Below are 15,837 nucleotides of genomic sequence, written 5' to 3' on the forward strand. Positions count from 1 at the left end.
CAAATGAACTTATCTACAAAACAGAAACAGACTCAAAGACATAGAAAACAAATATGTGATTACCAGGGCGGTGGAGGGGTAGGGGGAGGTGGGAAGGGATAAATTGGGAGACCGAGATTTGCAGATACTATGATATATAAAATAGATAAACAACAAGGTTTTACTGTAGAGCACAAGGAAGTATATTCAATATCTTGCACGTAACCTATAATGAAAAAAGAATATGAAGACAAATATATGTATGTATATGTATAACTGAAACTTTATGCTGTACAGCAGAAATTGACACAACATTGTAAACTGACTACACTTCAATTAAAAAAAAGAAACTTTAAGAATAAAGACATTATCTTATAAAACCATTTTTTTAAAAGTCTCAAAAATGTGACAATGAATATATATATGTTCATGTATAACTGAAAAATTGTGCTCTACACTGGAATTTGATACATTGTAAAATGATTATAAATCAATAAAAAATGTTAAAAAAACAAAAGAAAGAAATAGAAACTGCTCCTTAAGCCAGACCTGACACTAAATACTAAAACTTCTATAGATTGTCAGCAGTAAAAATGCCAAATAAAAAAAAAAATAAGTCTTCTCCCTTTAAAAGAAAAAAACAATTTACCTTCTGGATGTAAGCTAAAAAAAAAAAAAAAGTAGAAGCAGCTCTTTTTAGTTGGTCCATCAGGCTGTCCACTTAACACACGAGCAGATACTCCGTACTTGCCCAAAGAGCCAAGTTCACGGCTTATGGGATATAATCCCACTGTCAGAATGCCTTAAACGCTGATTCTTCTCGTATGAAACCCGAGGCTTACTGACACTGGAGAAATCATCCCGAGTGTGCCCAGAAAAACAAGTACTCCTTAACACAAGGCAGAAGGGCTGGGTTTTCTCCCAGGGATGGAGGAGATGTGTTGTGTCAAAAGCAATTTTCCCTTGAGAAATACAGTTTCATGCTTTCTTTCCCAGGGTTCTGTGACAAAGACTGTTCTTCGGCACTTAATAAACCTTCTCTCTATCTTCTGTATAATTTTTAGCTGGGCACATCTCCCAGAAGCCCCTGCAGCTGGGAATGGTCCCGGAACCAGGTTCCAGCAAATGAGGTGTAAGTGGAAGGTTTGAGTGGAGGCTGCCAGGAAGCTTCTGGCCCTTTCCTGCACGCCTTCCTCCCATCTGCTGCTGCTAATCCCATGTATCCACCCTGAGTGCCAGGCCTGGTACCCTAGGGGACGGAACACAGGGAGCTGGAGGGAGTGGGTTCCCTGAAGACTTTCTGGAGCCAGAGGTGTCATATGAGAGCGAGAAAGAAAAAAAAACTCTATCATGTTTTAAATCACTGGTATTTTGTAACTCCGTTCCCTCAAAACTTAAGACTAACTGAAACAGCTCTCACCCATTTCAAACACCAGAAACTGCCAGTGACCACTGCCCAGCAGAACCCACACTACACAACAGCACCATCCCCCAGCCTCTGCCAGCTCCGGGTAGGTGAGTTCCAGCACCACCAGCCTTTCCTGTGGTCCAGAACCAGAGCTCCCCAATAAACCAGAAGGCTAAGTGGTGAAAGCAATAAAAGGAACCCAAACCTGACAGTAAAACAAAGAAAACTGTTGAGTAAAGAAAGGCTGGTTCCGCTGCCCGACACTGGGGAAAGCCACCGACTGTGCTGGTGGCCTGTGGTGGCTTTGGTCACAGGCTGGTGCCAAGTGAGAAATGTCCTCAGAGCTGGGCACACAAAAACTACCTTCTTGTTCAGAACCTAGCATCCTGTCCTGCCTCATAACCTCACAGGCAGGGACCTGTCCCACCCAGGGACCCCAAGGACCTCTGTCACACACTTTGGGGAACCCAGACCACGTGACCACAGCAGAACTACAAAAGATGCTGGAAGGAACACAAAGGTGACTGTCCCCACTTCTAGGAATAAAGTCCCAGAAGGGGCCTTGCCAGTCAGAGCCTAACACCATCCCCACTGCAGAGAGGGCGCGGGGAGTAAAAGTTCTTCTACTCTTTGAAGACTGCTGCAGCTTCCTCAGTCATTGACACACACTAGCTCCCACCCCGGGGGTGGCGGGCGGGAACCCTGCAATAGAAAACGCCCGTCTCCCTGCTCTATCCGAAGTTCTTCCACACCGTGATGAAGTGCAGAGTTTCTGCAAAATCAGAAGGGGAAAAAGGGGGCCAGACTGGGTCCAGTTTCCTAGTCAGTCTCGGGAGAAAGGAGTCCAAGGATGATAAGAGGGTTATAGCAGTGAAAGAAAGAAATCTGCTGGAGTCCCAGGGCCTAGAGTCACTGGGTCCCCATCAGAGAACAATACACAAAGGTAGTCTCAACGAGCCAGATGAATGCTTGAGATCATCTAATGTCCATGTAACCAGAATTTCTGTTTACTGTAAAATTAAGGTAACACCCCCTGGGTCCACTGTGAGGAGATTAAATGAAATTTGGATGTAAAGAGCTTTGCAAAGGGCAGGGGGAGGTGGGGGCAGGGAACGTGTCAGTTCTAGGCCAGCATCAAAGCAAAATAGTAAAGATTCACATTCAATAGGAAAGACTACAGAAGCAAATCAGGACAAGGCTGAAGAATCTTTCAGAATTTCATTTATTGGGGAGGGGGGTAGAGCTGGGGAGGTGGGCAGAATGGCTCCTATCTACTTCAAGAGAGCGCCGGCTCCAGGTGCACCCCACTTGAAAGAGTAGCAGGCGCCTCCCTTTCAATCCAGCCCAGAGAATTTAATTGTTCTTAATTATACAGACGCCACTCATATGCAAATAGTGCATGAAGAGTCTTCCTTTTAAATTGTAATTTTTCTTTCAAAGCCTTGAGGCACTGAAATGTAATCACTGAAGATGTCACGGAAGAAAGAATGGCCTCGAGGTCACTAGGGCCCAGGAAAGGAGCCCCTGGGCACAGGCCCGCCCTCCCTTTGTGCGGCCCTGCGGGCTGGTTCCCCTCCCACCGGCCAGGCCAGCTCGGGTCTTGCTCGTCCAGCACTTCGCTCTCTCCTTCCCGCATTCTCAGACCAAGTGTGAAGCCGGACCCGGCTCCAGGGCCCAGCAGAGCAGGGAGGGCAAGGCAAGGGTCAGGCTTTATCAGTGAACAGCGATTGCAAAACAAGTAGAGCTCTCCAGTAAAGACCTAGTTGTGAAGATAATAATAGCAACGTGGGGGGAAAGCTGCCAACAAGTAAATACAGGGAAGCAAGACAGGCATGTGCAGCGCGATGACAACTAAAAACACAGAGGAAAGCGAGGAGGCAATTACCAAAACACCGACCGGCAATGTTAGGAGTGGGGGAGGGGGGGACCCGGTAGCGCTTCCCTCCACCCCGCCGCCGATTTTCTGAAACTATCAAGTGGTTCAATATCTTTGAAAATATTAACACTTTTCAGAGGTATATGCCTTCAGAAAACTCAAGAGTAAGAGGAAGGTACATGCGTCTTACATACAACTTGTAATTATTTCTTTTGATTGATTCAAGTAACACATTTCCACATTTATAAGTTATTTAAAAGGTAACAAAAGTTCCAATTTCCTACTACTCCTCAAGGTAAAAGAATGGAATCATGCCATTTGCAGCAACGTGGATGCACATGGAGATGATCATACTAAGTGAAGTAAACCAGACAGAGAAAAACAAATATCATATAATATCCCTTATATGTGGAACCTAAAAAAAATGACACAAATGAACCTATTTATAAAACAGAAACAGACTCACAAACATAGAAAACAAACTTCTGGTTACCAAAGGGGAAAAGGGGAAGGGATAACTTAGGAGTTTGGGATTAGCAGATACAAACTATTATACATAAAATAAATAAACAATAATTTTCTACTGTATAGCACAAGAAACTGTAGTCAATATCTTATATAACCTATAATGAAAAAGAATATGAAAAATAATACATATATGGGGGAGGTTATAGCTCAGTGGTAAAGTGTGTGCTTTGTATGCATAGGGTCCTGGGTTCAATCCCCTGTACCTCCTTTAAAAATTTTTTTAGATAAATAAATAAAATAAAATAAATAAAAACGTAATTCTCTCTCCCCTCCGCCAAAAAAAGGAAAAAAATTTAAGACTATATATATGTATACCTGAATCGCTGTACACCAGAAACTAACACAACATTATAAATAACTATACTTCAATTTTTTAAAAAATTTTCAATTCCCAAACACGTCTTGTTACTTTGCTCCACTTCCCTGACTCTCTGGGCTCCTCCTCCCCCACCTCTCTCCACAGAGACCCCTGGGCTCCATCCAGCCCCCGGCTTCCTCCTTTCCCATCTACAACTGTTCACTCACTGATCTGATACAGTCTTCAAATCCCACATCTTGAGCCCAGCCCTCTCTCCAATTCCAGCACTCCTACAGGTCTACTGGGAAGTCTAGAAGACATTCAAAAACAAAGTTTAAAACAAAACTCTTCCCCTTACCCCGCCTTACTCTTCACCTTCAGCTGCTGAAGCCAATACCCTTGGAATCATCCTTGACTGCTCTCTGCCTTGCATTCCACATCAGTCTACTGGGGAGCTTGGGAGCTCTGCGTTCAAAACACACCCAGGCCCTCACCACCTTCCCCACCTCCGTCCTGGCCCGGGTAGTACCAGCATCTCTCCATCTCTTGACTACTGACTGCAGTGGCCTCCCGTGGTTTCCTCACAGTTTAGGTCAACAGCAGCCAGGATGGCCTGCCTGAACCTAACTCAGACCACATCACTGCTGTGCTCAGAACTCCGCTATGACTCCCCATTTCACAGGTCTCACGTGAACCCCACAGCACGCTCTCCCCAGTGACTCCACCACCTTCAGTCCCCTCCCCTCCCTGGGACACAGTTGGTCAGCTCCCGCTGCTCTAAACACTCCAGGCATTAATTCCCTCTTTAAAGGCTTCCGCACTTACTGTTTAGTCTGGAACATTCTTCTTCCACGGTGAACTCCCTCACCTCCTCCAAATCTTTGTAAAATCTCACCCTTTGAACGAGCCTAGACACCCCGTCTGCTTAGAATGACAGCCCCCAGCCCACAATCCTCACCCTCTTTTTCCTTGCCCCATTTTTCAACTTTCTCCATTCGACATAACACCTTCAAACATCCAAAAATGTAGGGGTTTTTTTTTTTTTTGCGCTTTTTTAAAATAGAGTTTATTCTTTTAGAGCAGTTTCAGGTTCACAACAAAATTGAGCAGAAAATTCCTTTCTGTGAACTCTGTTCCCAGAGTTCCCACATAGCCCTCCCCACCCGCCCATATATACTCCCCGACCCTCAACATCCCTCATCAGTGTGGCATATTTGGTCCAAAACTGTAGTTGTTTATTATACTGAGGTTTGCTGTCTCTTTCTCATATTTTATTAGATTATAAGCCCCACTGGGACGGGGATTTTGGTCTCATGCGCCAATTTTGTGTGCCAACGTGTCCCAAGCATTTAGAGAACAGGGGCTCAATACGATTTGCTGAATAGGAGAAAAACTTCTCAACTAGCGTCACGGATTTATAAAATCACAATTCAGGCCTCAGAATATCTTTTCAGTTATTCAGTATAAAGTCAGCCTCACCGTAATATATCAGAAACCACAGGAAATGTCATGGAAAAAGGTTTCCCAAGTTTCAATATAAATCTTTACCAAATCTAATTTTTTTTTAAAAAGGGGTCATAAACAATGTATAGAACAGTTTTAAAAACCAATGTCAGGTTAAGTTATATTTTTTATTCACCTTAAAAAAAGTCAGGTCTAGTCATGTCAAGGGTATAGAGTGACTTGCTAAATCGCAAATGCTGCAGTTGTTTAAAAAATGCTGAGAAAACTAAGAAATTAAAAACGGAGAGGCTATTAAGTCTATCGAGAAAAATACGGCACTGAAACGTGTGGATAAAGTAAGTTAGAGCCATAAGAAGAGACCCTGTCTGCTGCCGCCTGCCTGGGGAGGGTCTTTCTTTGGAAAGCAGCCCCCAGGCCCGAGCCGGTTCAAATCCTCTGACTGACCACCCCAGTCAGCAGCACCTGTTACTGCAACATGCCTGAGATGGTTCAACTGCTTGAATGTGTGGATTCACAATTCCAGAATGAAGAAATAAATCAAGGTCTGTAATATTTACAAACGGCAGGTACACAAAAACAGGCAGCTCAGGTGAGGTCCGGCACCTGATGACCTCGCTTCTGCTACCTGAACTGCATCCCGGGTTCAAGCACCGGTGGGAGCAGACTGTCCCCCACTCCCACCCCCAGTCCCCCCGCTATCTTGAGGGTGAATGTCACCAACATGGGGATAAAAGATCTAAGGGATGGAGAGAGAATCCCTGACTCCGCTTCCTCCTGAAGCCGACAGCCCTCCTTCTTCCAGGTCATGTGAACTGATGAATTCCTTTCCACTGGAATCCATCACTCAAAGCTGAAAAGGTCCCAACCAGTAGTTAGATGAACCTGGTCACTAAAACCTAATTCATGAGCTTGGGTCCAAAAATTAGGAAAGCTGGTAGCCCTTGGAACATGAAAATACATCTGATGTCTGAAAACAAACGCTTTCTGAGAAATAGGATGATTCGCAACAGGCTTCAGGTAACCCGCATCCCCACCAAGAAAAAAAAAGTGTCCCTTAAAAAGTATAAACTAGATTTTCTTCGTAAAAGAACCACAGCTTCTTTCAGGAGGGACAGAAAGGCTCTAAAATTAGATGGTGGTGATCCTGCACAACCTGGCAGATATACTAAGAAGCACCGAACTGCAGACTTTACATGGGTGAATTACATGGTATCCGTATTATATCTCATAAAGCTGATTTTTTTAGGAAAAAAAAAAAAGGCAAGTACACATGCCAGCCTCCTAATTCACTCTGTCAGGATGCAGTGCAGGAAAGGGAAGAGAGGGCTGTCTCTACAGATGCGTCTTCTCAGACATGTCCCCACAGAAGCCCTCCAGGCCCGCTTCCTTTCTATGCACACAGACCCCTCGTATGCATAATGAAAATGCCGTGTGCAGATGCCCTTGCCGAGCGCGGGCTGCATCCCTGTCATTATGCAGCACTCTGTAATAAGCTGCAGTTAATTCCTGCCTGTTATCCAAGTGCAAAACCACTCCGCCTCATTTCAAGCAGCCTGGCAGCTGCAGGGGAAGGAAGGCCTGGCCCTCAGTGGAGCCCCACTTGACAGATAACCCCTGCTGCTACGAGGACTCCAAACATCCAGGGCGAAATCCATTTCCATTAAGGAGGCGCCCTTTGACTTCATGCGTTAGACTGGTATGTACCTTCCAAAAGGTACAAAAGCATGAGAAGGGCAGAAATCAGAACTGGGGTTGTGGGCTTCTGTTTGGGGCTTTATTTTTTTAGAAGGAGGAGATCAAATAAGAGCGACACAAGTGTTGACACCAAGACAGGTCCTCCCACTGCCATCAATCTCCACGGACGCGTGAGCCCTGATCCTTAAACCACAGGCCTGCAGCGCACAATGAACTTCAGTCCTGCTCAATGATTCTGAACTCTCCGGTTCTCCAAATAATCCCTTGACCTCTCTTCTGAGGAGTCATTTCCGTATTTCAAACAGCCTCCATTGTGGCTTCCCTTTAACTATAAACAGAGATAAGAAACTACACTAACAGTACTTTACACAATGAAAGCGGGGACGACACTGTGACATGCCACAGTTATACAATAAAGCGCCGGATATCAAGTATTCAGTTAAATTTTTAACTCTCATTACAGACAACGCAATTTTCATTCTATACTCAGTAACACTTCCCAAATATATTCCTTTCCTCTAGTAATAACAAAAGAGGGAAACCCTTGTACACTGCACACTAGAAATACTGCCACATTCTGGCAGCAGTTATAGAATTAATCCCTTTAAATCCAAGAAAAGGTAAATCCCCCAGCAGTGGAATTTTTAAATGTATGGCTCCTAACATTTCCTCCCTTTTAAAAAGAATCATGAGCATCAGCTCCTAGAGTCAAGAAATGATTTAGTCCCTTGGTATCCAGTCTGGCCACATCTTAGGGACAACCAGGGGCAGCTTTTTAAAACTATAGCTTAAGTGATAGAGCGCATGCTCAGCATGCACGAGGTCCTGGGTTCAATCCCCAGTACTTCCTCTAAAAATAAAGAAACCTAATTACTACCCCCCAAAAAAGAACTTAAACAAATTTTAAAAAGCTATGGATCCAGGGCTCCACCAGTTCCTCCTGAATCAGAATTTCTGGGGACAGAGCCTGGAAATCTGTGTTTGGGAATAACTCCCTCAAGCAACCCCACCACCCCTGCACCCATGAGGGGAGTAGGAGTGTGTGCATCCGGGGACCACAGGTCCATCGATCCATCTATCTGCGTTCACTCTGGGACCCTCCCAGTGATAACATGTCTCCAGTGCAGCTCATTCCCAGTATAAAATGCTTCAGTCCCAGCAAGGGTCAGGCTGCAGGGAGCAGGCTAGCTGCTTTCAGCAGAAAGGGATTTTAATACAGGGAATTAGGTGCTTATGAGACCACTGAGAGGGTTCAAGGGGGCAGGCTTGGTGCTGGGCCTCCAGGAAGGAGCCCCAGAGCAACAGGGAACCGCCCCCTCATCCCTCCTCAGGAGGCTGCCCTGGGCCCACACAGCCAGGGGCGTCCTGTGGGCTGAGACCCCAGGACCCGCACACTGCCTCGGCCAGCACCGCCTGCCCTGCGCCAGCCAGCCACGGAGTCCCATGGCGGGAAGACCCACTCACTCCTTCATGATCCAAAGGTTGAACTTCCGTGAGTTAAACGTGCTTCTGAAACGGCTGCACCGAACAGTAGTCATCAAAACCGTGTCCGGCAGGCCAGCCTTACTGTAATGAGAGGCCCTCGCCTCTGGCACACACCCATGTGGCCTCCAAGCAGTCGAACCCCTCCGGTCTCCTCCCCGCCACTGGCCTCTCTACTCTGCATTTCCCCTTCCTGTGGGGACCATGCTCATTCAGGTATCTTTTGAATTTCTTCTTTGATTCAGCGCAAAATGCAGTCTGTCGAGATCTTTTAAAATTAACGCAACATTTTAAATCGACTATATTTCAATTTAAAAAAAACTTTTTTAAAGATCTTTAGCGTCCTGATTTGTATCATCCAATAAACTGATTCTTTGCCCCCAAATTGTCATTCACCAAATGAATGATATTTGAACTGAACAGATAAGGTTAATTTTAAAGCTATCCTAAAACCACCTTCACCTGGAAGCTCTAACATTAGATCAGCATGATCAAGATCTGCCCAAAGTCAACCAGCACTTCTTACACACTGTTTTCTGGACTATACGTCCAACACAGCATGAGATCCTGAAAATGCATGAAAGCCCCTGACCACAAACAAGAAGTTGGTATTCTCAGAGCAGCAGCAGAGACCTGAGAAAAAAAGAACAGCAGAAACAGCAAGAAATCTAGGTGTTGCGAACAGGACATCTGACACCAGTATGAACTATGAACCACTCAGGTTTGAAATAATGTCAGTGGTTCTTCTCTTAAAGCGTGTGTGAGGTCTCGTGAAACCAACATATGGTAACATCTTGTGTAACAGCCCACAGAGTCCATTTCTGCAATCAGATCTTACTTAATTCAATACACCGTGTGACTTCTAAACGCAGGCATATGTCAAATCCGAAAACTCTCCCACAGTTACCCAGATGGGGTGGGGAGGGAGGAGAGGTCTCTCGAGCAAATGGAATCATTTCCATCACAAGGAGCTGACCAGAGAACACAACATGTGTTACAGAGGTGCATGTTAATTTCTTAATTTGTCTTGTCCTGTGAATAAACTACTTTTACTCCTAGATTAATTTGGCATCACATTTGTACCTGCATTAAGATTCTCTCCCACTCAGTCTTCTCTTCTCATTGGTTTTTCTACTTCTTTCAACCCACTCCCTTCCAAAGCAGAAGCGCCTGCTTCTAAATAAGGAGTCCACACAGGTCTCTGACTTGACATACTTCCGGTAAGTGGAAACATACACTGAGTTTCTCTTCAAGGTGGGCTTGAGGGGGTGGAAGACACACGCCTGCAAACGTTTGCTCATTTAAGTGGAAATTTTACTTTCATTTCTTTTGTAAAAGGATTCCATCCCATCTACCACATTTTAGAAGCATGCAATTTCTTCAAACAGAAAGTTCAAAGTAATCACATCATTTCTTCTACTACTGCCAGTACCACCAACCCTACGTGGAATGGAACATTTCCATCTTGTACGGGTGAGAGTCAGCGTTTATGGACACGGAATTCAGTGTAATTTCTCATCAGGATAAAATTAATCACAAAATATCCTGGAAATCACCAATAATCATGGAACTGACAACTGATGAATGGTCTCCGGAGCCCTCTGGACAAGGAGGGGAAAGGCGATGGAAGGGCCTTCCTCACCTCCCAGGACCCTCCCTTCCTTACTTAATCCAGAGGACACAAGCCTCCCAGATCAGACTAAGTAGAAAGGTGCCCCACAGAAACAGAGCAAAACTGCAGCGCCTCACATCACCTACAGCATACAAGCCAGATAAGAAGCCAGGCCCATGTGATGTTCCAGAGTCCACCCTATCTCCAGCCCGCATGCTCCCCACCCAGACCAAGCCCCTTTCTCCCAGTGCTCTTTCCTACTAGAAACTCTAAAACTGAAGCCCTCAGGGGAGGGTGTAGCTCAAGTGGTAGAGCGCATGCTTAGCATGCAAGAGGCCCTGGGTTCAATCCCCAGTACCTCCTCTAAAAATAAATAAATCTGATTACCTCCCCCTCCACCCGGTCCAAATAAAATCATTAAATTACATGATGATGAATAAATAAAAAATATTAAAACTGAGGTTGTCACATGTTGTAACTGCCTTCCTGAAACAAACACTAGGAGACAGGCCTAGGATGGGCACCCCCAAGAGGAGAGACCAATATTTTCAAGAAAGTAAAGGGAGGAAGGTAGGAGGAAATGGAAGTGAGAAAGCTGTTTCATCACGTTCTCAAGTCAGTCCTTCCTTCCTCTACCTGCTTTTAAACCGACACTTGTTCTCATCGCTTTAAACTGTTTTGTTTTTAAACCCAGAGGTTTCTCCCTGCACGTTCACAGGTGGATAGATTATCTGCATTACTGTAACCAGTCTGCACACTCTATTTTTAAAACCAGTTCTCTTTTTTCAGTATTTTCAAACATGCCACATAGTTTTCTCCAGTAACTGGAAAAGGATGCACTAAATATATAACTTACGTTTTCCAACCCACACAGATCTACCAATGCCAACGGCCAGGAGCTCCAGAGCGGCTTACTCTCCGTCCTGTTTTCATACACTGGGTTCTGTCGATTCGTAAATTTACATTTTTACAAGTAACCTGCTCTTTAAAGAGGCAAGCTGTCACCTGTTTTATATTACCTAATGTCAAAATCTGAAAGTAAGTGGAGGTTAAACTATTTCACCCCCAGATCTGAAATCCCATTGGCTCCACGCTGCTATCCGCGTCGGAGAGACAGAAGTCAGCGGCGGGGGCCCCGTCAGGCGCAGGCAGGCGGGGGTCTACTGCGTGCCCGAGAAATTCGGGGCAGACCAGGGGAGAGAGCAGCTGCTCACACAACCAGTGTGGCCAACACTCGAAACACACAGGACCAGAAATCAACGAAGCCTCCCATGTTGTAAAACTATGGTACCAAAAAGATGGAAGGAAGGAAAAACAAAGGCAAGGTGGTCCACTAAGGCAGGAAAGGCTAACACTCGGGCAGGAGCGGGTCACCTGTCGGTACTGGACAGAGTGCCGGCCACACCCTCAGCACCGTCAGGGGGCAGCACCACCCAGGCAGTGCGGTCTTCAAGGGGAGGCATCCTTCCCCAGAGACAGTCCCCGCTCCCCCCACCACAGTACCTCCTAGAAGCCAGCACAGAAAGCCAATCAGATCTTGCCATAGGAACTACAACACTAACACTGTAAAATCAAAGGGCTACATACGTTCTAGCTAAAGGCACCAAACAAACAGCAGTGACAATGCTGCACAAAACCTAAGACCCAGTGACAAGTCCTCTAAATAATTAATATAAAGCAATAAACTCAAGCCATAACCCTGAGCTTCTGTGTTAGCCGTGACCTTATAGACCATAGCATCAGCAGGCCAGGAAGTGGAAGCCCAGAGGACCACCTCCCCATGGTCAGGGATGAGCTAGAAGCCACGTGAGAAACCCAGGTCTCCTACCAACCAATCATGTGCTACTAGATAAGTTTACCTTCTTCACCAGAGTCCCTGAAAACAGACAAAAAGCATAGACAGCTATTATATAAGCTGTCTCCAAAACAACACACAGAACAAACAAATGTATGACTTCCCTGTGACACACTTTACCTGCCAGCAGTGTCCACCATTAAAAATTATATATTTCTGTGCCTGTGATGAGCTACCTTTCTTTCTGGTGTTTTTAAAATTTACAAAGTGTTAGGAGAAGACGTGGTCTGCCGGTCCCAAGTAGCCATGGCTCCTGGCCATCCCCTCCTCCCTGGCCCTTCCCCAAACCACGTGCACCGGAAGGGAGCTCTCAGGGTGCAGAGCTTTGTGAAGGGCTACCTAGCACACACGGCCAGTGGCCCAATTCCCCCTTTGACTTTCTGCAGGAGAGAACGAAAAAGTCAAACAGAAGTGACTTAAAGAAAGATGGGAGAGGAAGCCAGCCTTGCACACGCAGAGTGAGGTGTGCTGGTCAAACAGCCTCAGTGAGGAGAGTGGGACCAGGGCAGCCCCGATCCCAGTTGGCCTTTACTGAATTAGCTCATCTTGCTACACCAAACATGACTTTCGTAATGAGAAATGCAGTGAGAAAACTCTGAGAAGTAAGGGCGGGGCTGATGTTCCCCTAGGATGGCCTCCCTTGCCTGACTGCCTGCGGCCTCTGTTGATTGGCTGGAATCCCAGGTATCACCCTGACCCCGGGTGAAAAACAAAAAAAACTTTCTGTAAAATCTATGAGGCTGACTGCACGGTGAGGGTGATAGCTTCTTTTCTGGGTGTGGTTTCCATTCGGACATTCATTTTAATTTTAACACGAGCTAACTGCAGGCTATTTCCTACAATCCCATCAGTAAAGAGCACAGGAAAATTCAACAGCAAAACCTGAGGTTAGCTAGAAGCACGCAACCTCCTTTCTGACTGCTCCCCTCAGCACCTCCTCCAAAACAGCCACCCAACTGTGCAAATGTTAGCCTTAATGCATTTCTGAACCTCAGTTCCTCTTCCTCAAAGACTTTCCCTTCTTTTTTACCCCAAGTCTTACCTTCGGGCTTTGTGTCTGATCTAGTCTCATCGCACACAATGCAGTGATGCTTTCTTTTAAAAGTTTAATTTTTTGTCTACTATTATGCCTCTCTCCCCTCTCCATCTCATTCCTGAGACATCTGCCCCCTTCTCCAGCCTCAGGCGAACTGCCTAACCTCACGTCTCACAGAAGGAATCCCATTCAGCAGATAGTAATGGAGATAAACTTTAGGAAATCCCTAAATTTCACAAATACTTCTACTTAAAAAGCATCGTAATCCTGACTGTTTTCATGAACGTGGTTTGCTGATGTCTGACATAACACATGGGACTTTACCTTCACAGGAAACTCTATTCTGGGTCTTATTTTAAAGTGAAATGGTAAAGACACAACAAATGTCCAAAGCGAAAAATACAGGTCATCCTATAGGCACAAATGTTCTTCAATTTTTTTTTTAAGACCAAAGAAAACACAGTACCATACAGATATTACATGATAGTTAAGTGAATAGACAAAGCCACAAAAACCTACGCAATCCTGAAGTCCTGTAAAGCCGAACCACCGAGTACTCAAGAGTGGGCTAAGGGAAAACCCAGGAGCCCTCCGGCCCAGGCAAAGGCCACGGGGATTTCCTCTGACTTTTCCGAATCACCAAAGGCAACTAGAGGCAGGGCCTCAGGCCAACCCAGAGCTGAAAGTGGTCCGTGGGAGGTAGGAGTGGGAGGATGGGGAGGCCCTGCGGGTTGGGGTGTAAGGACCAGAGTGAAAGTAAAGAATGGAAAAATTGAGGGGCGGATGGAAACAGGCGTGGCGAACTCTGAGAGCTGGGAACGGCCACCTTCTAGGCAAGCTCTCGACTCATTCCAGAAACATCTACTAAAAGGCACCCCAGTGACGTGCTGGGGCTGCAAAAATTAAAAACAGAAGGACCTTACTCTGAGAGAACTTCATCTAGCAGGGTGAAGGCACAGGCCAGAGAGTCAGGCAGGCAGAGAGCAGAATACTCTCAGAAGGAGCCAGTGGCAGGGGGAGGGGCCAGTCTTCTTGAAAGCTCCACCCTGGACCTTCTTGGCCCTGAATCTTCCTTTGCTTCCAGCCTGCCTCGCCTGATGCCCAGCACATGGCCTCCATCCCAGCCCACCACCCACCATCGCCCATCCCCCGAAGGAAAGAGCCCATCCTTCTGAGGCCTCCTAATATTTGCACATAATGAAAGCCAACACACCTATTTACTACACCCTTAGGAACTTAGAAAGTTGAAATTAAAGGGCACACAACAGGAACTCAAAAGCCACAAGCTGAAGCTTCAAAGATGAGAATGTCCCATTTCATAAAAGGCGGTTAAGGGTTCCCACTTCTCTGTTCCACGGTCTCTCCCAGCTCCCCCACCACAGCCCCAGACTGACTCACGCTTGAGTCCCCACTGTCTTCACGACTCAGATCCCACAGTTCCCTCACATCCAGAGGGGAGGCCGAGGCCCCGGTGTACATGCAATTCTACTCTAAGCCATTCTGCTCTGAGACGCAGCCTCCGGAGAAGCGGACACCAGACTAGCAGGGGTTATGTTCAGCAGGAGCGTTCTGGAGTGTCTGCCTCCTTCTCTACGTTGTTGAAAGACTGTGAAATTAACACGTATCTCTTCTGTAACAAGAATAAGAAATAAAACAAAGAACAGCAGCAAAACAGAGGCCACACAGGCTCCAACCGGGAAGAACCTCGAGGACATGATGCTCAGTGAAATAAGCCAGTCCCCGAAGGACAAACGCTGTGATGCTTCCACTTACACGAGGTGCTGAGGGTGGTCATGCTCATGGTAGCAGGAAGCAGAAGTGTCGCTGTCAGGGGCTGGGGGACCAGGAATGGAGCTGGTATGTAAAAAGTACAGAGCTGCAGCTTCGCAAGATGAAAAGAGTTCTGTGGATGGACGGTGGTGATGGTCGCACAGCATGAATGTATTTAATGCCACTAAACTGTATACTCAAAAGTGGTTAAAATGGTAAATTGTATATTATATATATATCACAATTAAAATAAATTAATGTTTTAAAAGAGCAGTCTTTCGGAACGTATCATATCTAAACTACGGTCCATCTGTATTTAACAAGACGTATTTTTCTTGGGGGATGCACAGACTGTCTCCTTCCTAACCACCACGTCAAGGACGGAAATGTGTACTGAGACACTCCTGCCTGGAAAGCCAGGGCCCAGAATTTTCCTGGGACAAACAGCCACCCCTTTCCCTTCCAATGATATCAGCACCATTACCCCGAACACAACCACCACAATTAGCCAAATACCTAACACAGATTCACCCGATACAAGTTGGCTCCATGGCCACCCCGGAAGAGTGGGTATCGTCCCCAGTCTACACATGAAGAGACAAGGCCCAAGAGGACACCGCTGACAGTGGCTGAAGCCTGTGTGTGTCCCAGCTCGGGGTTCCCCTGACCCGTCCTCACACACACACAGGGCACTGGCTTCCCTGGGGGCAGAGTGGGGACAGGACTGCAAGTCCCTCCACCCACCCATTCCTGCAGCCCACCCACGTGGGCCACCTGCTCTACAACCTCAGGGCGCCACTGAACTGCTGCGTACAAAGACCTCAACAGAAAAAG

The 15,837-nt window shown here is 46.2% G+C and overlaps 1 protein-coding gene and 1 non-coding gene across 3 annotated transcripts in view; one reads left to right on the top strand and one right to left on the bottom strand.

Moving 5' to 3' along the window:
• The window catches only part of TMEM131L (transmembrane 131 like), a 159,179-nt gene that overhangs the window by 92,212 nt on the left and 51,130 nt on the right, over positions 1 to 15,837 (bottom strand). The gene's annotated exons all lie outside the window — the stretch shown is intronic.
• Positions 3,927 to 3,999, top strand: TRNAT-UGU (transfer RNA threonine (anticodon UGU)). Its single transcript has one exon. It is a non-coding gene; the product is annotated as a tRNA-Thr (tRNA).

The sequence above is a fragment of the Vicugna pacos genome, chromosome 2 (genome assembly GCF_048564905.1).
Source record: "Vicugna pacos chromosome 2, VicPac4, whole genome shotgun sequence".
Classification (NCBI taxonomy): Eukaryota; Metazoa; Chordata; class Mammalia; order Artiodactyla; family Camelidae; genus Vicugna; species Vicugna pacos.